The 24,489-nt window shown below is 36.2% G+C and overlaps 1 protein-coding gene across 1 annotated transcript in view; it reads left to right on the forward strand.

The window, feature by feature from the left end:
• Window positions 1–24,489, forward strand: part of NPFR (Neuropeptide F receptor) — a 151,859-nt gene that overhangs the window by 21,362 nt on the left and 106,008 nt on the right. The gene's annotated exons all lie outside the window — the stretch shown is intronic.

Genomic DNA, 24,489 nt, shown 5'->3' on the forward strand with positions numbered 1-24,489 from the left:
AGTTTGGACAAAATATTACGAAAACCACATTTTGGACCAAATGGGCTCATCCGTTCGAGAGTTATCGTGCGCACCAGCCAGCCAGACCTTGCTAAATAGAGTCAAAATTGTCTGAAACACATTTCGTCCAAACATACTTGGGGTCTAAAACCGTTATTTTGATGAGGCACATTTTGCCCGTATGAAAGTGTTGGCATAAATGCTGAGGATATAAAAATCGACAAAGGGATTTTTTAATTAATCGCTGTCAAAGTTCGCATTTTTAGGGTTTTTCAGGTTTTCCCTATATTGTTTAGAAACCGCGAGCCCTATCAAAATGGAACTAACGAAGATGTTGTAGCAGTAAAAATTCTCTACAAGATTGTCCTTAATTATATTTTCGTAGATCTTACCATTTTTGAGCTATAGAGGTTCAAATTGGGACAATTCACTGACTGTATCGTGTCTTTATAAACCAATGTCATGAACTGCAATTTCCCAACTTAAACTTAATATCTCAAAAATTTTACACCCTAGGACAAAATATACGAAAGCCAATCTTGTAGAGAATTTTCAGAGCTATAAGACTTTCACTAGTTCTATTTCGATAAGACTTACCGTTTTCAAGCAAATCGTGTAAACTTAACAAAAAAAAAAAAAAAAAACCTAAAAATGTGACCTGAACTTCTATAACTTAAAAATGGTAATGGTCAATCCTCTAGAGAATTTTAACAGCTAAAATATTTTTGTTAGCCCCACTTCGGTAGGACTTGCGGTTTCCAAGCAAAATCGGGAAAACCTAAAAAAAACTAAAATGTGAACATTGACCGCGATTTATTTAAAAATCCTTCCAGCAATTTTTTCTTGTTTTGGGATTTTTCCCATCTATGAACATTGCTGTTTCAGAATCCGCAAAAAGTTTGCAGGTGTAAGAGGTTTTTATTTAAAGTTAGTTAAGGGGCACCGTACATGACATTGTTTTATAAGGAGGCGATACAGTCAGTGCATTGTCCCAATTTGAATTTCTATATCTCAAAAATGGTAAAACCTACGAAAGTATAATAAAGGACAATCTTGAAGAGAATTTTCGCTGCTACAATATTTTCTTTAGTTCAATTTTGATAGGGCTTGCTGTTTCCAAGTTAAATCGTAAAAAAAACCTAAAAATCCCTATAAATGTGAACTTTGATCGCGATTAATTTAAAAGGCGCTGCGCCGGTTTTGTTTTGTTTTTTTTTCACTTTTCTCATGTATGAACATTGTAGTTTTATAATCCGCAAAACCTTTCTATGTGTAAGCACCTTCCATTTATTTGGTTCAGGCTCAACGTGACATACAAGTGTGCTTTATTTATAGTTTTAGTCTGTTTTTAAAGAACTACGTTTATAGAAAAGTATTAAAATCATGATAGAAGAATTCCCATTTTTTTAAATTGATGCAAATTACGATGCTGTACGGGGTTCTGTCCATTACATCATCCCCGAACGAAAAAGTGAGACTTCGCAATCATATATATAAATTCCGCGGAAAACTAATGCCCAGGGGAAGTGGTGTAAGGTATCACATGGTCGGACCCGTCCGACTATAGTCCTCTTTTGCTTGTTTTAATATTCCAATCGTTTGAGGAATATTACGCTGAGTGTTTCGGTACATATTTATTATGAATTTGAAACGATTTTTTATGTGTTCACATGTTTTGTGTAAATCTTCTTTTTTTCTTGCAAAATGCTTGTGTGGGTGTCATAATCTAAAAATTATATACATATTTATTATTGTTCAATGTGTGAATTGAATATTATTAATACGCCTTGATGCACTTGGCAATTAAAATACCAATACGGTATAACAATGTAAACCATTTGAAAGTAATTAAATTAAACTATAAACCAATACTTTGTATTATTTATATAATAACGACAATATAAAAACGACATTTTTGTACCCTCAGCATTTATGCTAACGAGGGTATATACACTTTCATACGGGCAAAATGTGCCTCATCGAAATAATGGTTATAGACCCCAAGTATGTTTGGACTAAATGTGTTTCAGACAATTTGGAGTCGATTTAGCAATGTCCGTCCGCCTGTCTGTCTGGCTGGCTGGAGCGCACGATAACTCTCGAACGGATCAACCGATTCGGTCCAAAATTTGGCTTTCGTAATATTTTTCCAAACTTAGTTTAAGTTCGAAGATGGGTTATATCGGTCCACTTCTTCCGGTACCTCCCCCACAAAAGTTCGAAAATGTTCGGAAAATGTTTAAGTACGATAACTCTTAAATGATTTAACCGATTTGATTCATACTTTGCACATCGTGATATTTCTACAAAACTTAGATGAGGTTCCAAAATGGACTCAATCGGTCCACTCCTTCGGGTACCTCCCACACAAAATTTCGGATAAGTTCAAATTAGGACCAGTTCTCGAATCGCTTTGGTTTTTGTTGTAACAACTTGTATTCATTGCCCCACATACGACGGTACAAGTTTAATCAGGGGCAAGTCCATACTTCCTGAGAAAATAGCATGAACGATGCAAAAAACCCCTATAACATCGCGTGTAGTGGATGGAGCGCAAGATAACTTTCGAACGGATCCGCCGATTCGGTCCAAAATTTGGCCTTTGTAATACTTTGTCCAAACATAGTTTAAATTCGAAGATAAGCCATATCGGTCCACTCCTTCAGGTACCTCCCCCATAAAAGTTCAAAAATGTTCGGAAAAATTGTGCGCACGATAACTCTTGAAGGGAGTGACCGATGTAATCCATACTCTGCACATCCTTATATATCTACCAGATATAGATCAGGTTCGAATATGGACTATATTTGTCTACTCCTTCTGGTATCTCCCACACAAAATTTCGGATAAGTTAACTTTATGACCTGCTCTCGAATCACTTTGATTTTTGTTGAAGCGATTTGCATTCGCTACCTCCATTACGACGGTAAAGTCCATATTTCTTAGGAGAGGCCGAAAGGTGTAAAAAATGCCTATGTCCCCATATGTGGCGGTCGGAGAGCATGATTCCTCCCGAACTGTTCAACTAATTTGGTCCAACATTTGGTCTTCGTCATATTATATCCAAACTTAGTTTCATGGGGCAATACCGGTCCACAACTTCCGGTACTTCTCCCCAATATTTAAAAGATGTCACTAAAATGCTAGGACGATATCACTTGAATGGGGCAACCAATTTGGTCCAAACTTTGGATCTCCCAATATTTTGTCAAAATTTAGTTTAACTTCTAAAATGGCCCTAAGGGTAACTTCCCCACAAACGTTCAACATTTGTGTCTTAGTGCAGTTAATTCCTAATCCACATTTTTGTCGGCAAGTTCAAATGTCCAAAAAGGGCCAAAACATTCTGAAGAGACCTTAAATTCATCTGCTCTGTCCGTAGGTGAGAGTTTCACTTCACATTGGCTGAGGGTATATATCTGTCGGCAAAGCCGACTGACACTTTTTTACTTGTTTTCTTGCAAAATGCTTGTGTGGGTGTCATAATCTAAAAATTATATACATATTTACTATTGTTCAATGTGTGAATTGAATATTATTAATACGCCTTGATGCACTTGACAATTAAAATACCAATACGGTATAACAATGTAAACCATTTGAAAGTAATTAAATTAAACTATAAACCAATACTTTGTATTATTTATATAATAACGACAATATAAAAACGACATTTTTGTACCCTCAGCATTTATGCTAACGAGGGTATATACACTTTCATACGGGCAAAATGTGCCTCATCGAAATAATGGTTATAGACCCCAAGTATGTTTGGACTAAATGTGTTTCAGACAATTTGGAGTCGATTTAGCAATGTCCGTCCGCCTGTCTGTCTGGCTGGCTGGAGCGCACGATAACTCTCGAACGGATCAACCGATTCGGTCCAAAATTTGGCTTTCGTAATATTTTTCCAAACTTAGTTTAAGTTCGAAGATGTGTTATATCGGTCCACTTCTTCCGGTACCTCCCCCACAAAAGTTCGAAAATGTTCGGAAAATGTTTAAGTACGATAACTCTTAAATGATTTAACCGATTTAATTCATACTTTGCACATCGTGAAATTTCTACAATACTTAGATGAGGTTCCAAAATGGACTCAATCGGTCCACTCCTTCGGGTACCTCCCACACAAAATTTCGGATAAGTTCAAATTAGGACCAGTTCTCGAATCGCTTTGGTTTTTGTTGTAACAACTTGTATTCATTGCCCCACATACGACGGTACAAGTTTAATCAGGGGCAAGTCCATACTTCCTGAGAAAATAGCATGAACGATGCAAAAAACCCCTATAACATCGCGTGTAGTGGATGGAGCGCAAGATAACTTTCGAACGGATCCGCCGATTCGGTCCAAAATTTGGCCTTCGTAATACTTTGTCCAAACATAGTTTAAATTCGAAGATAAGCCATATCGGTCCACTCCTTCAGGTACCTCCCCCATAAAAGTTCAAAAATGTTCGGAAAAATTGTGCGCACGATAACTCTTGAAGGGAGTGACCGATGTAATCCATACTCTGCACATCCTAATATATCTACCAGATATAGATCAGGTTCGAATATGGACTATATTTGTCTACTCCTTCTGGTACCTCCCACACAAAATTTCGGATAAGTTAACTTTATGACCTGCTCTCGAATCACTTTGATTTTTGTTGAAGCGATTTGCATTCGCTACCTCCATTACGACGGTAAAGTCCATATTTCTTAGGAGAGGCCGAAAGGTGTAAAAAATTCCTATGTCCCCATATGTGGCGATCGGAGAGCATGATTCCTCCCGAACTGTTCAACTAATTTGGTCCAACATTTGGTCTTCGTCATATTATATCCAAACTTAGTTTCATGGGGCAATACCGGTCCACAACTTCCGGTACTTCTCCCCAATATTTAAAAGATGTCACTAAAATGCTAGGACGATATCACTTGAATGGGGCAACCAATTTGGTCCAAACTTTGGATCTCCCAATATTTTGTCAAAATTTAGTTTAACTTCTAAAATGGCCGATATCGGTCCTCCCTAAGGGTAACTTCCCCACAAACGTTCAACATTTGTGTCTTAGTGCATTTAATTCCTAATCCACATTTTTGTCGGCAAGTTCAAATGTCCAAAAAGGGCCAAAACATTCTGAAGAGACCTTAAATTCATCTGCTCTGTCCGTAGGTGAGAGTTTCACTTCACATTGGCTGAGGGTATATATCTGTCGGCAAAGCCGACTGACACTTTTTTACTTGTTTTCTTGCAAAATGCTTGTGTGGGTGTCATAATCTAAAAATTATATACATATTTACTATTGTTCAATGTGTGAATTGAATATTATTAATACGCCTTGATGCACTTGGCAATTAAAATACCAATACGGTATAACAATGTAAACCATTTGAACGTAATTAAATTAAACTATAAACCAATACTTTGTATTATTTATATAATAACGACAATATAAAAACGACATTTTTTTCATTTCAAGTTGAACAAAACTTGAAAAAAATTTAATGCCTTCTTTATTCAGTGAATATAAACTCAATACCAAATGACCCGTGGATTGCCTTGTTCTAATAGAAATTACAATAGAACGATCTAATGTCAACTAAATTCAAATGAATATTTAGGATATGAAGTCGACCGCCAAAACCACATTTTTTGTCATCGCAAATAAATACATTCATATTGGCCTTATTGTAGAAAATTAACATTTGTTGAAACTGAGCTTTGGGGTATTGTAACTCGCGAAAAAATGTACCATACCATAAGTTGTGAACGCATTTCTGTAAAATCAAGTGTTTTAGCACGATTCACCGAGGGATTTTTAAAATAATAATTAGAGCGGAAGCTGTGGTAGAATTAATGTAAGAAAATAGGAAAAATGCGTAGAAGGAAACGAGTTTTTTATATTAATTTCCTATTAGCGGATCTCTAACACAACGTAGAGCTTAATGCTCCAAGAAAAAGTTAAGGAATACACTTCAAAGATGAAGTTCCTAATGTATGATTTTTTAAAATATCAACTACATCAGTCTTTAGGTGATGCTGGCATTTTGAAGACTGAAAAATTTGGGTTTTTTGAATGTTGTCTCTATTTCGGGTGGGCAACTGTATTTATCTAAAAGCTTAATGTGAGACTGTAGTACTGGCGGTTACCCAATTTTGCATGTATAACTCAAAAGTGTAACTTTCATAGGATCAGAGCAACCCTCTCCAAAAAAAGAAAAGTGGCGTAAGTATTTTGCATTCTTCACGTAATAAGCCATGGCGCGTTCAAATCCTTCAATTAGGTCGGCGGATATGATAGCCCTCAAGTTTCGAAAAACTGCAATAAATGGCTTCGCAAAGAACGCGTATTTAAACGCATTTTGGATGTTTCATTTTTACTTACTCGTAAATAAATAGATCGATACGCCTGTTTAAAATGTTCGGAAACAGATATCTAAAAACTATCGGGAATCCTGAGATATTATAAATTGTTTCTAAAAATTGAGTGAGATGCTACATACACGGTTCTTGATGGATCCCACTGAAACGGCATAGAATAATGTATTTTTTAATGGTGATCATTAGAGAGCGGAATTTTATGCAACCCCTATTTTTGGTCCGATTCATGTCAAATTTTGGAACTGGACATATTTTTGGCTTCTGATTAAATTCCAATCGAAACATATGACATATGAGAAATTATGCAAAATGCATAAATTTTTGCAACTACTTACTTCTCTACTTACTAAGTAATTATTGCGGTGGCACAGAGCCTGTGTGTCCGACTACAAATCGTAGGGTTGTGTGTTCTGCGCTCACCTTCGACAAGCGAGTTTTTATACCCTCAGCATTTATGCTAACGAGGGTATATACACTTTCATACGGGCAAAATGTGCCTCATCGAAATAATGGTTTAGACCCCAAGTATGTTTGGACGAAATGTGTTTCAGACAATTTGGAGTCGATTGAGCAATGTCCGTCCGTCTGTCTGTCTGGCTGGCTGGAGCGCACGATAACTCTCGAACGGATCAGCCGATTCAGTCCAAAAGTTGGCTTTCGTAATATTTTGTCCAAATTTAGTTTAAGTTCGAAGATAGATTATATCGATTCAGTCCAAAAGTTGGCTTTCGTAATATTTTGTCCAAATTTAGTTTAAGTTCGAAGATAGGTTATATCGGTCCACTCCTTCCGGTACCTCCCACACAAAAGTTCGGATATGTTCAGAAAAATTGTGCGCACGATAGCTCTTGAAGGGAGTAACCGATTTGGTCCATACTTTGCAAATCATGAAATGTCTACCAGACTTAGATGAGGTTCCAATATGGACTGAATCGGTCCATTCCTTCGGGTACCTCCCACACAAAATTTGGGATAAGTTCAGTTTAGGACCTGCTCTCGAATCGCTTTGATTTTTATTTTAGCAACTTGTATTCACTGGCCCCCATATGACGGTACAAGTTTCATCAGGGGCAAGTCCACACTTCCTGAGAAAATAGCCTGAAAGTTGCAAAAAACCCCTTTGACACCGTGTGTGGTGGTTGGAGCGCAAGATAACTCTCGAACGGATCTGCCGATCCGATTCAAAATTTGGCCTTATTAATATTTTGTCCAAACATAGTTTAAGTTCGAAGATAAGCCACATCGGTCCACTCCATCAGGTACATCCCCCACAAAAGTTGAAAAATGTTCGGAAAAATTGTTCACACGGTAACTCTTGAAGGGTGTGGCCGAATTGGTCCATACTTTACACATCCTAATATATCTACCAGATATAGATCAGGTTCAAATGTGGACTATATTTGTCCACACCATCCGGCACCTCCCACACAAAATTTCGGATAAGTTCACTTTAAGAACTGATATCGAATCACTTTGATTTTTGTTGCAGCAACTTGCATTCGCTGCCTCAATTACGACGGTGAAAGTTTTTGTACGGGCAAATCCATACTTCTTGAGCAAACAGCCCGAAGGGTGTAAAAACCCCTAGGCGCCATATGTAGTGGCTGGAGATCCATTCTTTTTAGTATCTCCTCCGCAAAACTTTTGATCTTTAATCCTAATCAACATTTTTGTCGGTTCAAACGCCCAATTTTTAAAACCCCCTAAATACATGCGTATTTTGGGAAAAATTTGTTTCAATATACACAGGCTGAGGGTATATATCTGTCTGCAAAGTCGACTGATACTTTTTTACTTGTTACTTAAATAAATAGATCGATACGCCTGTTTAAAATGTTCGGAAACATATATCTAAAAACTATCGGGAATCCTGAGATATTATACATTTTTTCTAAAAATTGAGTGAGGTGCTACATCCACGGTTCTGGATCGATCCCACTGAAACGGCATAGAATGATGTATTTTTTAATGGTGATCATTAGAGAGCGGAATTTTATGCAACCCCTATTTTTGGTGCTATTCATGTCAAATTTTGGGACTGGGCATATTTTTGGCTTCTGATTAAATTGCAATTAAATTGCAATCGAAACATATGACGTATGCGAAATTATGCAAAATGCATACATTTTTGCAAATACCCAGCAAAAAGTTTGCCTCCAAAGGGGCAGTTAAATGATATGTACAAGTGATCTGGAAGTGCATCAAATTTTGCATTTTCACTCATGATTTTTACAAGAGCGTGACTACTGAAAGAGGCACTCCATTGCACTGTATTTTAACTGACCCTTTGGCACTGCATTTTAACTGAACCTCTGGCACTGCATTTTAACTGACCCTTTGGCACTGCATTTAACTGACCCTTTGGCACTGCATTTTAACTGACCCTTTGGCATTGCATTTTAACTAACCCTTTGGGGTAGAATAGGAGGCAGTCCAAAGAACATGTTTTGATACAGGCATTCTGCGGAAATTGTGCAAGCCATTACAAAATATCCCAGAGCAAATAAAATGCATTTGTTATTTGTGTAAAACAAAATATTAAGAACTTTATTACATTAACACAAATTATGAAAATTCCTAATTGAATTCAATCGCAAACATGCGTGTTTCCTCCGCTCTGCATTTAATCCAAGCTAAACTGTTTTTGCTTCATCTGCTAAATGGGTTGTCTTCCCATCACCAGTTAAGATTTCGACATGTACTCCAACAGCACTCCATTCGGAAATTTTCTTCTCGTGAGTTACCGGAAAAATGTTCACAAATTAAATATTATTTAGTTTGTATTAACAAATGTTTGGAAATGTTAAAACGCTTATCTCTTTTTGGAAAATGTATGCCGCTGCCTGTAGAGATGTACAACTGATTTATGTACATGTAGGGATCTCTAACAACTGCTAATAAAATGTAGCGAACGGAGTGCCTTTTTCACGACTCCGTTTGGACTGCATCCGGATGCTGCTAAATTGTGAGGAATTGGAGTGCCTTTTTCACGACTACGCTGAACTGCATCCGGATGCTGTTAAAATGTGATAAGTGGATGTGATTCTTTGGATTGCATCCAAATGCGGTTAAAATGTGAGGACTGGAGTGCCTTTTTCACTACTCCGGTTGAACTGCATCAAAACATGCCGTGACAGAACTAGTCCACATTGCACTACTTCCAATTTATTTTGCTGGGTACTTACTTCTCTACTTACTAAGTAGTGATTACGGTCGCACATAGCCTGTGTGTCCGACTACAAATCGTAGGGTTGTGTGTTCAACGCTCACCTTCGACAAGCAAGTTTTTTGTTAAAAAAATAAAAAACAGTTGATGGTGCACATGTAAGCGTTTAAACAACCCTTAATGTTCGTACACGTGGCATAGTGTGTTCGGTTACAAATGAGAAGTTCGCATGATCAAACCCAGCAGAGAGCGAACAAAAATATGAATTGTGTTGAACTTAAAATCAATTTCCACCTCAACAGTTCTAACATAGAATTATTTATTTAACAATAAGTAAGAATTTTATTTAGCTTAATATTCATCTTCTTGTGCCCACGGAATAACTAGTTATTCTAGTGGTTATAGAATAACTAGCAATTTGTAAGTACTTACGACTTAGTACTTAGTACAGATTTTTCTTTGCATCGGGGTATTCTGCAAATCGCCAAACTAATTTTTGGTACAAAAGCCCTCTCAGTAAGCGCTCACTGGCTATCTCTAACATATGCAGACACATAGGTACATACAAATTCCAAAGAAATACATAACAGACTTTGATAAAAGAAAAAGGGAATGACATTATTTATAAACAGTCACACTTTTAAAAAGGACAGAAATATATATATATATAGAAACATCGTTGAACGCCTCTCCTTAGTTCTGAAATAAAACACATTTTCCACAAAGTTGAAATCATCAGCGGGAAATCGGCATTTGGAAACGATTTTTTAATGTAAAAAATAGGTACATCCATATTTCAAATATCTGTACATATTATGTATGTATGTACGTACGTACATATATGAAAAATGTGTTGATGTAATTACCAATATTAAATGCGATTTCTTCCTTGTCCAATAAAATATTTCCATTTACCTTTTTGATTCAATTATAAAATTTGCAATTATAAAATGTATTGGGCATTTAATTTACTAAAAAGCGCAGAAAACACAAAACGCTGAATTACCGTCTTTACTCAATGATTGTATTTAGATAGCTAAGGAAAAACATTTTTTTCTTTTCCCCTTCGCTTGCTGCGTTGGTTAACAACAACAAATCACGAAAAACACGTTTTTGGCCGCTTACACAACACCATTTATTATAAAACTTATTATAAATTATAATACAGCATTCCGCAGCGGCGAGAGCCCTGCTGTTACTCTTTTTGACAAAAATCCTCTCTCCACCCATAAATAATATGTTCAAACATGAAACTATGCTGGTGCCCAAACAAATAAAATTGAGATATGTTACAAAATGTTGGAAACATATATTTGTTTGGACACAAACAAATTATGTTTGGATCCAAACATATATTTGTTTGGATCCAAACCTATTTCTAACAAATATTTTTCTGTGTGTACCACCGAAGCAAAAACAAACTTTATCACGATCCCGACATCGCTTCTACGTCTTTTATTGCACCATACACACAGCTCTTTATTATGAAATAAGTGATAGCCCTGTTATTACGCTCTTTGACAAAAATCCTCTCTCCATCCATAAAAATTATGTTCTAACGTAAAATATATATTGGTACCCAAACAAATAAAATTGAGATATTTTTCGTTTCCGTTTCCCTAAATTAACAATTTTGTATTTCCATATTTATGTTCAAAAAGGGAACATGTCTGCCGATTCGGAGAGAAATTAAATAATTTAGTGATTCTAGCAGTTTTCAATGTTTTAACATTTTAATTTGAAAATAATTTCACTTTTTAAAATTATTTTCCGTGCGGAAAATTCCGAGATAAATATTCATGATTGCCCTGATATTTGTTTGCAACCAGTCCCAAACTCATATTTGCTTGGATCCAAACATATTTCTAACATATACTTTTCTGCGTGCACAAAATTGTTTTCATGGTTCGAAAACTTAACTTTGACAAACTATATGTAAATGTTCAAAAACATTAAGCCAATTAAAGTCTATAGAGAATACAAGTTAAAAATATTTACAACTTTCAAAACAAACAAGTGATGTAGAGAAAAAATAATAATATTCAACTGGAAGATGCAATAACTAAAAAACAACTGTATTCTTTACTTTCATTTATTACTACAAATAAATTGTTTACATGAACAATTTTCCAAGTTCTGGAAACTCATTATACAATGTAACATCTCAATTTCACATAAATCCTGTCATTGGTTTTCAAAGTACTCTTCAGTTTGTTAGAACACACACACACGTGTATGCATACTTATTTATGTAAGTTAAATGTAATATTTAAAAATAGAATTCTTTATTCTTTAGTGACATGACCTTAAAAAAACAACGTCCATATGTTATTGACAATCAGACGACTACACACTTTATTAAATCTTTCATTGGAAATAACATTTTGTTTTCTTTGCCCTACCATTTTCTTTTTCCAACCTTTGTCCCAAAATTCTATTCTTGACTTTATTAAGACCCTCAACAGAATAAATAAATACTTAAATAATGTTATTGTTATTGATAAGACGAAGGAAGACGAACCAGGGGCAGAAAAGAACTCTCCTGGCTTAAAAATATCCAAACCTGGACCGGACTCCAAGACGAAAGAAGCCTTCTAAATGCTGCGAGAAATAGAGATCTTCAATTAATATGAAATGTTCTAAAATATTCACTTTATCATTTAAAATTGTAAAAATATTGTATAATCGCATATATCCGAACATCGGATGTGCAAATAAAGAAGAAGAAGAATGTTATTGACAGTACAATGTTGACGTAATTTACTATAAGATTACAACGGATAACAAGCAATCGAGAAAAAAATTAATTAAAATTATTACTAAGTAAATAGACTTTCGAAATGTTTTTTGGTATTTGCGAAGATGACAAAAAACAAGTTGATCACAATAAAGCTAATTGCTTTGTAGATATTGTTTGATTGATAAATTTAACAACAACAATGACTTGTGAATATCTTTTTTTTTTTTTTTTTGGGACAAGTTTTGTGTGCTTCTTATTTATTGTGTTAAGTAATATTTGTGAATGTTTAATTTTTTTTGTAATAATGACACATGGACTGAAATGTTGGATACCACAATGAAGAAATTCTAAGCCCAATCGGCTTGCACACTGAAATCCGGATTCGATTCCAGTCGGCGAATTAGAAACGCTGTTTTAGGGGAAATATGTAATTTTTTTCTTTTTTTCCATTGTCAAAATAATGGTTTAGTAGGTTGAGTTATAAGTAGTTACGGATAAAAATATAAATAAAATCAGTAATGAGAGGATCAAAGCGGGAGCGGCCGTCTATATAATACTCTACATCACTGTGAATATATAAAATATATATGGGTGCTACATCTTAATCTCAATCGATGTATATATAATTTGAAAATATTTCTTTTTCTATAATAATTGTTCCACAAACATCCCATTAGGGACAAGGGAGATTTCCTTCATATTAATGAGCGCACCCCGATTATATTAGCTCAATGCACGGAATTTCTTGTAGAGAAGTTTTACATGGCTGAAATAATCAGGAAATGTAGCCAACATTACACTGAGGGGTATTTCGCCACCGTGGAAAATTAGATGTTGCCTGACCTGGGAATCAAACCGCAGACCTATTGAGTATAAGGCGGGTGAACATGCCATTTGAATTTATGGCCATAGAATTTATGGTCCTTCAAATACCTCTAATTGGCCGAAAATATATATGGGATCAAATTTCCAAATCTGAACCGATTTTGACTTAATTTGGCACATTTATTTCTAGACCAAATACAGGCACACATGCGAAATTTCTTCGAAATTGGACATACATAGGGTTTTTGGTGCGTTACATACGTTACACAATACAATACACATTCTAAATTTTATCAAGAATGGACAGATACAGCGGGTTTCGTACATCAAAAACGTCAAAGCCCAGGATTTATCTTGGTCTATCTTTCATCTCAAGTGGACACTGACCTCCCCGTGGTGTCACCTGGGGAATTGCCCTTAACACCCGTTAAAGGTAGTGAGCTAACTTGTGCCGCGCGTTCACCCATAAGAACGTTAAAAACGTTAAACTACTATGAAAAAACGAAAAACAAACCCCTCTAAAGTTGACGAACCCCGAAAACGTTTTAAGGACCATGATCTGCGAATCTGCACCTGGAATGTTCGCACTCTTTATAGAGAAGGTGCAGTCTTCGCCTTGGCAGACGTACTTGAAAAGTACAAGGCCGATATTACTGCCATACAGGAAATACGACGGATTGGGAAAGGCGTCACAACAACACCTAAATGTGACGCACTGTATTATAGCTGCCATGACGTAAAGCATGACTTTGGTTGCGGATTTGTAGTTAGTCGGAGACTAAAACATCTGGTATCCAGCTTCACCCCAATGAATGAAAGACTTGCTGACATTCGAATAAAAGCTAAATTCTTCAACATCAGACCAAAGATATAGTTTACGAGCGCTTAGACGAAACATATGACCTTTGCCCTGCCCATGACATGAAAATTATTCTAGGCAATTTTAATGCCTAAATTGGAAAGGAGAATATCTTTGGCCCAACAGTCGGGAATTTCAGTCTCCACAGTGAAACATCTGACAATGGTATGAGGCTGATAGACTTTGCAGCTGCAAAAAACATGGTAGTTACCAGTACCAGATTTAATCATCTCGATATTCATAAGGGCACTTGGCTGTCTCCAGACCAAAGAAAAATAAATCAAATTGATCACGTTGTGATAGATGGAAGATATTCATCGAGCGTGTTGGATGTACGATCGTTCCGAGGCGCAAACATTGATTCGGACCATCTAAACGTTGCAAATAAAGCACGAACAGACACAACGCGGAAGTTGGACATCGATAGGCTGCAAACACAACAGATAGCCACAGCATATTCCACTCAACTAGCCCCATTGCTTAATGCGAGCACTCCTTGTCCCAATAACATAACAACACAATGGCAAAGTATTGCCCACTCCATGCAAACAGCCGCAAAATCCATACTTGGATTCCAGAGTCCTCCAAAAAGGAATTCATGGCATGACCAGGAGTGTCGTGCTGCTACCGAAGAGAAAAATGCGGCATATAGAGTTACTTTACAATCAGTAGCAATGCGTAGCGCACGAGAGAGATATCGGGAGAAAAGGAGAGAAGACAAACGTCTTTTCCGCAAGAAAAAGAGAGAAATGGAAAAGCGGGATTGTGAAAATATCGAGATGTACTGGAGCATAAGATGGTATAGAATGTATACCGCCCGGTCAAGATGAGGTAAAAACAGCAATCAACCGGCTGAAGAATAATAAAGCAGCAGGAGCCGATGGCTTACCAACCGAGCTGTTTAAAACCGGAGGCGACGCGCTGATTAGGTGTATGCATCAGCTAGTTACCACCATCTGGCAGGAACCTGAGCATCCTGTGTCCCGTCCACCAGAAAGAAGATAAGGCTGTATGCTCCAACTATAGGGGCATAAGTCTTCTCCCTATTGCCTATAAGATAGTGTCAGGGATATTGTGCGAACGACTAAAGCCAATGGTCAACGAAATAATTGGAGCATACCAATGTGGCTTTAGACCTGGCAAGTCCACTATTGACCAGATATTTACCGTGCGGCAAATCCTGGAGAAGACCCAAGAGATGCAGATCGACACCTACCACCTTTATGTCGATTATAAAGCAGCATTCGACAGCCCCCTCCGATCAAAGGTATTCCATGCAATGTCTGAATTTGGTATCCCCGCAAAGCTCATTCGGCTTTGTAAGATGACTTTAACTGATACTAGGTCCTCAGTTAAAATTGGAAAGAACCTCTCCGAAGAATTTTGTACCAAAAGAGGTTTCAGACAAGGATACAGCTTTTCGTGTGACCTATTCAACATTTTGCTGGAAAAGGTAATACGAGATGCAAATGCCAAAAGAAATGGCACAATTTAACCCAATAGCCACATGTTACTTGCCTATGCTGATGACATAGACATCATGGGACGATCAGTAAAGGAAGTAACTGATACCTTTAGGAAGGTCGAAGCAGAATCTGCGAAAGTGGGTTTGGCGGTAAACGGCGAAAAGACCAAAGTGTTGGCGTCGACGCGCAAAGCGTCCATAGAGCTCGGACCTACTGTGGAAGTTGGTACCTATAATTTTCGGCACTACCATAAACACAACAAACAACATCTGTTGTGAAATAAGAAAAATAATTGTATTGGCCAACAGATGCTACTATGGTTTAAGTAAGCAATTTAAAAACAAAGCCACATCTCGTCAAACAAAAATAACACTATAAAAACGCTGATACTACCCGTGCTAATGTATGGCTCCGAAGCATGGGTACTTGCGCAAGCAGATAAGGCAGTGCTTGGTGTGTTTGAGAGGAAAATTCTTCGAAAGATCTATGGTCCGATTTCCGTTGATGGTGAATATCGACGTCGTATGAACCACGAGCTATATCAGCTATACAAAGACGTGAATATAGTTAAATGTATCGAGATGCAACGACTGCGTTGGCTAGACCATATCATGAGAATGAGCGATGATGAACCCGCTAAAAAGGCGTATGAATACATGCCACATGGCGGTGCACGCAGAATCGGCTGGCCTTAGCTTCGATGGAGCATACAAGTGGATGAAGAAATGAAAAGGCGCTGTATTCCAAAAAGCGAAGCGAAATACAGAGAGGAATGGAGATCTTGTCTTATTTCGGTCTATGGAACAAATGTTCTGTAATGGGCCAGCTAACTAAGTAAGTATCTATTTTCTACAGTGAATTCCAAATACAGGTACGGTTAATGCTGTCGAAAGCCTTTCAGATATCAAAGGGACACGAATTTCAGCACTAAGATGCATATCGGCTTTGTATAATTCGGCGGGTGTACCGTCAATATCGGCTGCTTTTCCATTAGGTAATTGCTTGATGTCAGCGGAGACTTCACTTAAGCTTGGTATTGTTGCTCGTATCCTAGAATTTACATCATAGATGATGATATCAAAATCAACATGATGTTGTTCGGAATGATGTTGTCGCCTCCAGCGAGAAAGTTGCTCTTCGTCGTTGTTGAGAAGATTTCCTGTTTGAGCCAGTCGCAGTTTGACAAGGACAATGTTTACTTTATATGTGTATCTGTGCAAATGTACACATAATTTCTCTCCTACTTGTAACAAATTTTCATCTGATAAACAATTTGAAATCTATCAAAATAAAATGTCGGCAATAAAACTGTCTGTGAATCCTAAAAATCAATCAATCAACGGCGGACCATGTAAAGCTATTGAATTTGATTAATCATTGTTTAGTTCGAAAGTGAGATATTAATGTTCATACTTACACCGACTAAAAATGATACGAACATACATACATACAGCGAGGGTCACAATAAATTTTAAAGTCAATATGAATTGGAAAGGGTTGGCGTTTTTACTGTAGGTATATTTTATTAAAACCCTTTATACTAAAGTGGCAGTGTTAGATCGAATAGTTGGCACCGTGTTTAACTTTTTGAGTTATAGAAAATTAACTATATGATAGAAGACAAAAAATAAAAATACACGTGGACACGGCGTTTTCCTAATCACTTGCCATTTCGTATTTATTGCGAGCATTTTGTCAGGCTTATATCCTCTAAACAGTTAAGAATTACATTTTACACTCGGAGGTAAAGTTAGCTTTTATCATCGAGAACAAAAATTGTGGACAGATAAGATCCGCCTAACTTCATCTTTAAGGTTAAAATCGTTTAGGTAAAATGTTTTGTATATTTTTTCTCGGTATACATATAACGGCTCAAAATTTAAGCAAACAACCAACTACAGTTTAACTTCTCTATAACGTAGCACTTGCGAACCGAAGAATTACTACTTTATAGAGAAAATTCGTTACAGAGAAACCAAGGTAAAATGGTTAATTTGACCTACGCTTTTATTTAGAAGTAAAATAAGAATTATTTTCATTTGTTGGCGTTTTTTTTTATTGTTGGACTGCAGAATTTTACATCTTTGTGTTTATTTCAGCTTGAGTCCATATTTTGTTGTAATTCAATTGTTTGAATAAAACCAAAATATTTTAAAGTGGATATGAAATTGATTAGTTGCGGGCGAAGGGTAGGGAATACTATAGTTTCAGTTGTCACCAAACAACTTCATCAGTTCCCTTTTTCGCCGACTCTGTATCGATAAACAGGTCAATAAAGCCATCTAGCAAATTAAATAAAATGAGAAATTTGCTGTATGGCCCTAAAGCTGTTTACCCTACAATTTGAGTCGAACTAAAGAATTTCATATATACCACTGTTTTTATGTCGTCTTTGCTTCGCAAAGAATACGAACATAGGAGTGTTGCTTCAATAAGCGGGGGTAAAAACAAAAAGAAAGTTGTTTTTGCATTACGCATTGGTCAACAAGGCCGTGCTGATGCCTATTATTGTTGTTGGCGTTTTTTTATTGTTGGACTGCAGAATTTTACATCTTTGTGTTTATTTCAGCTTGAGTCCATATTTTGTTGTAATTCAATTGTTTGAATAACAACAAAATATTTTAAAGTGGATATGAAATTGATTAGTTGCGGGCGAAGGGTAGGGAATACTATAGTTTCAGTTGTCACCAAACAACTTCATCAGTTCCCTTTTTCGCCGACTCTGCACGCAGAGAAAAAAATATGTTTGATCCAACAATATACCAAGAGCAAAATATGTATTGTTAACATATTGTTGGATTCCTCATGTAGTATTGTAAATCCAAAAATAGTTTGTGTCAACTGAACAATATTTCTCTCTTTTCTTCGAAAATTTGTTTCTCTTCTCTCGCTATTCGATGCCGTGTTGAAAAAACAATTTTGGTGAGTTGTGGTGTGTTTGTATGACATGCTGCCTTTACCTTTGGGTTTGTGTGTATGTCTTGCGAGACTCTTGTTTTTATTTGTTTCTGTTTTGTTTCATTCTTCTTTCCTATTCATGTTTGTTATGGTGTTTAATTATTCCTTATGTTGTGGTGGCTGCTTGTGGCTTTTTGTTGTCTTTGTTGTCAACTAAAGTAGCAAACCATGTATTACGTTCATCAATGCTCGTAATATTATACGCAATATTTACATCAAAGTTGTGTGGAAAGTGTATATGAGAAGTATATACACTCAAATCAAAAAATTTAGTATCTGGTTTTCAGGGCTGACAATATGTTTTGTAAAAAAAATAGATTATGATTGTTCCTACAATCGGTATTGTTAACGATTTTTACAATATTGCGGAAATTCGAAAGTTGTTTTTGTTTTCTATGTTCGGAACAAAAGATGGTATTTTTGGATTTGGATTACAATATTTATACAAAACAAACACATTTTTGGAACCAAAATAAATATTTTTGTTCCAACAAAACCGAAAAAACATTTTTTCTTTGCGTGTGTATCGATAAACAGGTCAATAAAGCCATCTAGCAAATTAAATAAAATGAGAAATTTGCTGTATGGCCCTAAAGCTGTTTACCCTACAATTTGAGTCGAACTAAAGAATTTCATATCCACCACTGTTTTTATGTCGTCTTTGCTTCGCAAAGAATACGAACATAGGAGTGTTGCTTTGCTTTTGATGTACCACATTGCCTTATCAAAAAAGTCTTTACAATGTGCAATGGGAGAAAAAATATGATCGGGAACTTTGTTTCGATACTCCAAAAGGTCGCTAACATTTTGAACTATTTCTGTAACTGGAAATGTAAAGGTAATCCAAAACATGTTGTCCGATTCACCAATCTTCGAATTTGAATAAAAACAATTGAGAAACGTGCTGATCCCTATAATTTTATTAAGATCTGCGTTCGATCAACACAAAAAATATTTTTAACAGATATTTTCCTCATAAAACACTGTTTTGTTTCTTTTTGTGTCCGCCATGCAAAAATAAAGTGAACTTCAATAAAAAAGAGCGCTGGGAAATTCGTTATAGAGAGATTATGTTGTGCGAGAAATTTAAGTTGTGCCTCAAAACTACTTCGTTATAGAGAAATATTCGCTATAGGGAAAAATCAGAACTTTAATTTTCGTTTTGGAAGATTTTAATTTATTGAGGCAAAAATCAAAAAATTGTCATTTTGTTCAATATGGTGCCAAAAATATAAATATTTTCTTTGGTCAGCTCCACGCAGTTGTGACGCAAAACATTAAAATGCGATTATCTCAAAACGGGAAAATGGCATATGGAACACTTAAGCATGACACCGGCGATATACCAAACTTTTTTAGTAACCAAACTTCTTCATAAAGTACTCGAAATATTAAATTACGTTAAACCATGGCAGAACTACCAGGTAGTGGTATCACACCAGCTGATCGAATATGAAAAGTCAAATCCCTTTATAAAAAAATTATTTTTGTTGTAATTTCCCCAAAAACATAAAGAAAGTTTTGACATAACATATTCAAAATTTTACGATGCCACTACCTGGGTAATTGTGCCATGCGTTAAACTAAGTTTGGAAGAAATTTCTGTTTTAGAGTTACCTTGCACAACAGCCATTTTAGTATGGGCCGGCAGGGTTTTGTAGCTTTTTGGGCCAGGAAGTAGTGACTTACTCCGGAGAAATAATCAAATCGATCTTAAACTTCACTTTTTTCCGAATTTTGTGTAGGAGGTACCCGATATAGTCCATATTCTAACCTGATACATGACTGGATGAAATAAGATGATGTGCAAAGTGTGTACCAATCAGAAACGCGAAAATTATCATGCGGATTTGCCATTTTGATTGGTGCCGTCAGCGTTTAATGGAGTTTTTAGGATAATATATCAGGAAGTATGGACTTGCGCAAGAAAAAAAATTTACCGTCGTAAAGGAAGCCACAAGGACAACTTTAGAGTTCACTTTATCCGAACATTGTGTGGGAGGTTTCCGAAGGTGTGGACCGATAGAGTCCATATTACGATGTGCAAAATGTTGACCAAATCAATTGCTTCCTTCGAGAGTTATCGTTCACACCATTTTACAGAAAAATGTTGAACTTTGTGGGGGAGGTACCCGAAAGAGTGGGCCGATATGGGCGTTCGAGAGTTATCATGCGCGCCAGCCAGAGAGACGGACGGACATGGCTTAGTAGACTCCAAATTTGCCTAAAACTAATTTCGTCCAAACAAAACCGTAATTTCGATGAGGCACATTTTTGTCGTATCAAAGTTTATATATACCCTTTCTAGTCAAAGGATGAGGGTATAACTAAACTCTTCATCTAAGACTAATTCCTTCCTTGGAGGAGAATAATATTTTAACTGATAATAATCTCTTTATACTGAACATTTTATGTGCGGTGTGGTTCTATGGGTGAGTGTGGTTCTATGGGGGCTATATGAAGACCTATACCCACAAATTTCTAGTGGAAAGTTGTATACCACCAACGAAGATTGAACACAAAATGTCAGCCATTTCGTTGGGATATTGAGGCCAAAATTTAAAAAATACCGAAAATCGGGAGGTGGCGTTCTATGGGGCCTATATAAATATGTGGACCTAAGCAGACAAATTTCGGGTGGAAATGAAGACTAAATACCAAATTTCAGCCATTTTGGTAGGATATTGAGGCCACAACCTCAAAAAATCAAGAATCGGAAGGTACGTGTCTAAGGGGTCTATATGATGTCGTTGACCTATACCGATAAATTTCAAGTGGAAAGTTTTATGCCCCCAACGAACAGTAAATACAAAATTCCAGCCATTTCGTTGGGATATTGAGGTTAAAACATTGGAAATACCGAATATAGCTAGGTACCGTTCTATGGGGGCTATATAAAGGCATGGGTCTATATCGACATATTTCAATTGGAACGTTTTATGCCGCCAACGAAGACTAAATACAAAATTTCATCTATATTGGTGGGATATTGAGACCACAAACTTCAAAATACCGAAAACCGGGAGGTACGGTTGTGTGGGAGCTATATGAAAACGTGGACCTACATATATCGACAAATTTCAGATGGAAAGTTTTATACCCCTATGAATACTCAATACCAAATTTCAGCCATTTCGTTTCAATAACGAGGCTAAATCTCGATAAGCCCAATTTCAATACCAAATATCATAGGAGTAACAGAATCTTCTGTACAAAATTATAAAGCTCTATCTTAAAGATTGCTACCTGTATTTTTATGGACGGACATGGCTATGTAGACTCAAGAGTTTTTGCTAATAAAGAATTTATAGAGTCTGCGACAAATATTTCGATGTGTAACAATCGGAAAGACAAATTTAATTATGCCCTCCATATTATGGTGGAGGGTATATTAAAACAAGTAAAAAAATATCAGTCAGTTTTGCCGACAGAAATATACCCTCAGCATGTGAGAATTGAAACTCTCATCTATTGACAATGTCGAATGGATTAACGGCTACGCAAACAAAATCCTTTTCCTAAATAATTATGTATTAGGGTGGTTTTCAGATATTGTGACTCCTTTTGGGAGTATGAACATTCCGACAAAAATATATATTTGGATTAAAGCTCACAAGTGATGTGGAGGAGGTACTTGAAGAAGGATATTATATTTTGGAAGGGTATTATATTTTTGGAGTCATTTCTTTACTATAGATATCACACCTAGCAGTCACTTCAGTTAGTCACCGCATAGCTTGGAGCTTTCGGTCTACTATGTCAGGAAGCATAAACTTGCCCACGTAAATCATAATATCGGTGTGAAAAGGACCACAAAGTGTAGCATCGGGTTAAATGCACTTAAAAAAATTTCGAACTTATGGGAGGAGGTACTGTATGTATAATTATTTAAGTTAAACTAAGTTTGTAAAAAAACTACAGAGGCAACATTTTGGACCAAATGGGCTGTTCCGTTCAAGAGTTAACGTGCGCACAATTTTTGCGAACATTTTCGAACTTCTGGTTGGGTGGTACGCGAAAGACTGGATCGATATGACCCGTCTTCGAACTTAAACGAAGTTTGGACATAATATTACAAAAGCCAAATTTTGAACCAAATCAGTTGATCCGTTCGAGAGATATCGTGCGCTCCAACCAGGGTTTCAGAGTCGAGGTATTTTTGGCTCGACTCCGACTCCAGACCAGTTTTTTCACGACTCCGGCTCCAACTACGGGTCGACTCCCAGTGTGAATTCCTATACCACAAAAGATGAATAAACTCTTTACAAATGTTTAACTTTTTCCTATATTTGGGCCCATATAGGCTAATCTGTTGGATTTTCCTAACATATTCTTTAGAAAGGGCATTCGTTCGAATATAACACATATTTTTGTGGGCTTATCAAGGACAGCAAAGACCAGTTCTTCATCGTTCGATTGTGTAAAAAAATATTAGTTTCAAAAAGAATTTAACGGTAGCGACACCGAGTACATTTTGAAAAAAGGTGGCGAAGCGACCCCTTGCTAGAATATATCGCACATGTTCAACAAAAAGGTAGTAACTCAAAATTTTATATTTTTCAGTACAACTGTTTTTACATAAGTAGTTACTCTGAAGACATTAAAAGTGTAATATCGATATTTTTGACGAAAGAGTAGACAAAGTAGCTCCGTTATCTACCAAACTCATTATTGCAATTTGTATCAGGGAAAAGGCCAGTCGTTCTTTTTTCATATTTAGGCTAATTTGCTGGAATATGCCCTCCAGGAAGTAAAACATGGACCAAACATAAAATGTTTATATTCTTCATAAAAAAGTAGTGGTCTATTTCACCCGCTAAATAATATCAGATCATCGTCCAAAATTGTAGGCATCTTCTTCGACCTAAAGTCTTACCTCGTGCAAAATTTCGTGACAATTGAGTTATAATAGCGTGTTTATTATTATAATACGAACAAATTGTTGGATATAAAAGGCTGTAGCTCTGTTATCGGATCATGTACACCAATAAAATTGGCATCAATATAAAGGTCAAAAGTTTCTTTTCCTAGTATAGCTTACTTACCCGGAATATGTATTCCAATAATAAAGATAAACGCTGTACCTTAAAAAAAATTCAAAATTTTCACACAAAAGTTTTGGTCCATTTAACCCATCACCATCTCAAATTACAAACTTCTTCTCTTTGATATACTCTTACCTAATTAAAAATCTCAAGGCGATCGGACAATTATTGCGACCTATATTGAGCAGCTATAAAATCGGTTAAAAATTATGTATTTGGTCTATTTCACCAGCTAAATATTTCACGATCATCACCAATAACAACCCAGCAAAATTAAATGGAAGTGATTCCATGTGAAATCATGATTTCACTGGTTCTTTTGCATGAGTCGAAAGGAGTCGTGAAAGATCCTCTCTTTTTCATAGAATTTTCATGAGTGCAATTGAAGTCGTGAAAGATCCGATCTTTTTCATCGAATTTTCATGAGTGCAATTGAAGTCGTGAAAGATCCGATCTTTTTCATCGAATTTTCATAAGTGAAATTGAAGTGGTGAAAGATCCGATCTTTGTCATAATATTGTCATGAGTTTAAATAAATTGATAAGTACCCGCACAACAAATTATCAAATACTCATGTACCCGAATAATTGTGTACTTGCAGAGGTAATTGTTAAAATGAAAATAAAAGTCAGATGAAAGTGGTCGATAGTGGCAAAATTTATATATTTTAATTAAAAATACAATGTAAATTGATATAAAATAAAAGAAAACAAGTAAAAAAGTATCAGTCGGCTTTGCCGACAGAGATATACCCTCAGCCTGTATTTATTGAAACATTTTTTCCCAAAAAACGTATGTATGTATTTAGGGGTTTTCATAAATTTTGGGAATTTGAACGGACAAAAATGTTCATTAGGATTAGGGATCAAAAGTTTTGCGGAGGAGATACTAAAAGGAATGAATCTACATCGACCATTATGGAAGTGGATCTTCAGCCACTACATATGGGGTTTTTACACACTTCGGGATGTTTACTCAAGAAGTATGGACTTGCCCTGAAAAAACGTTTACCATCGTAATTGATGCAGCGAATGCAAGTTGCTTCAACAAAAATCAAAGTGATT

This window comes from Musca autumnalis, unplaced genomic scaffold (assembly GCF_047663935.1).
Source record: "Musca autumnalis isolate F117 unplaced genomic scaffold, ASM4766393v1 scaffold_1, whole genome shotgun sequence".
In the NCBI taxonomy this organism is placed as follows: domain Eukaryota; kingdom Metazoa; phylum Arthropoda; class Insecta; order Diptera; family Muscidae; genus Musca; species Musca autumnalis.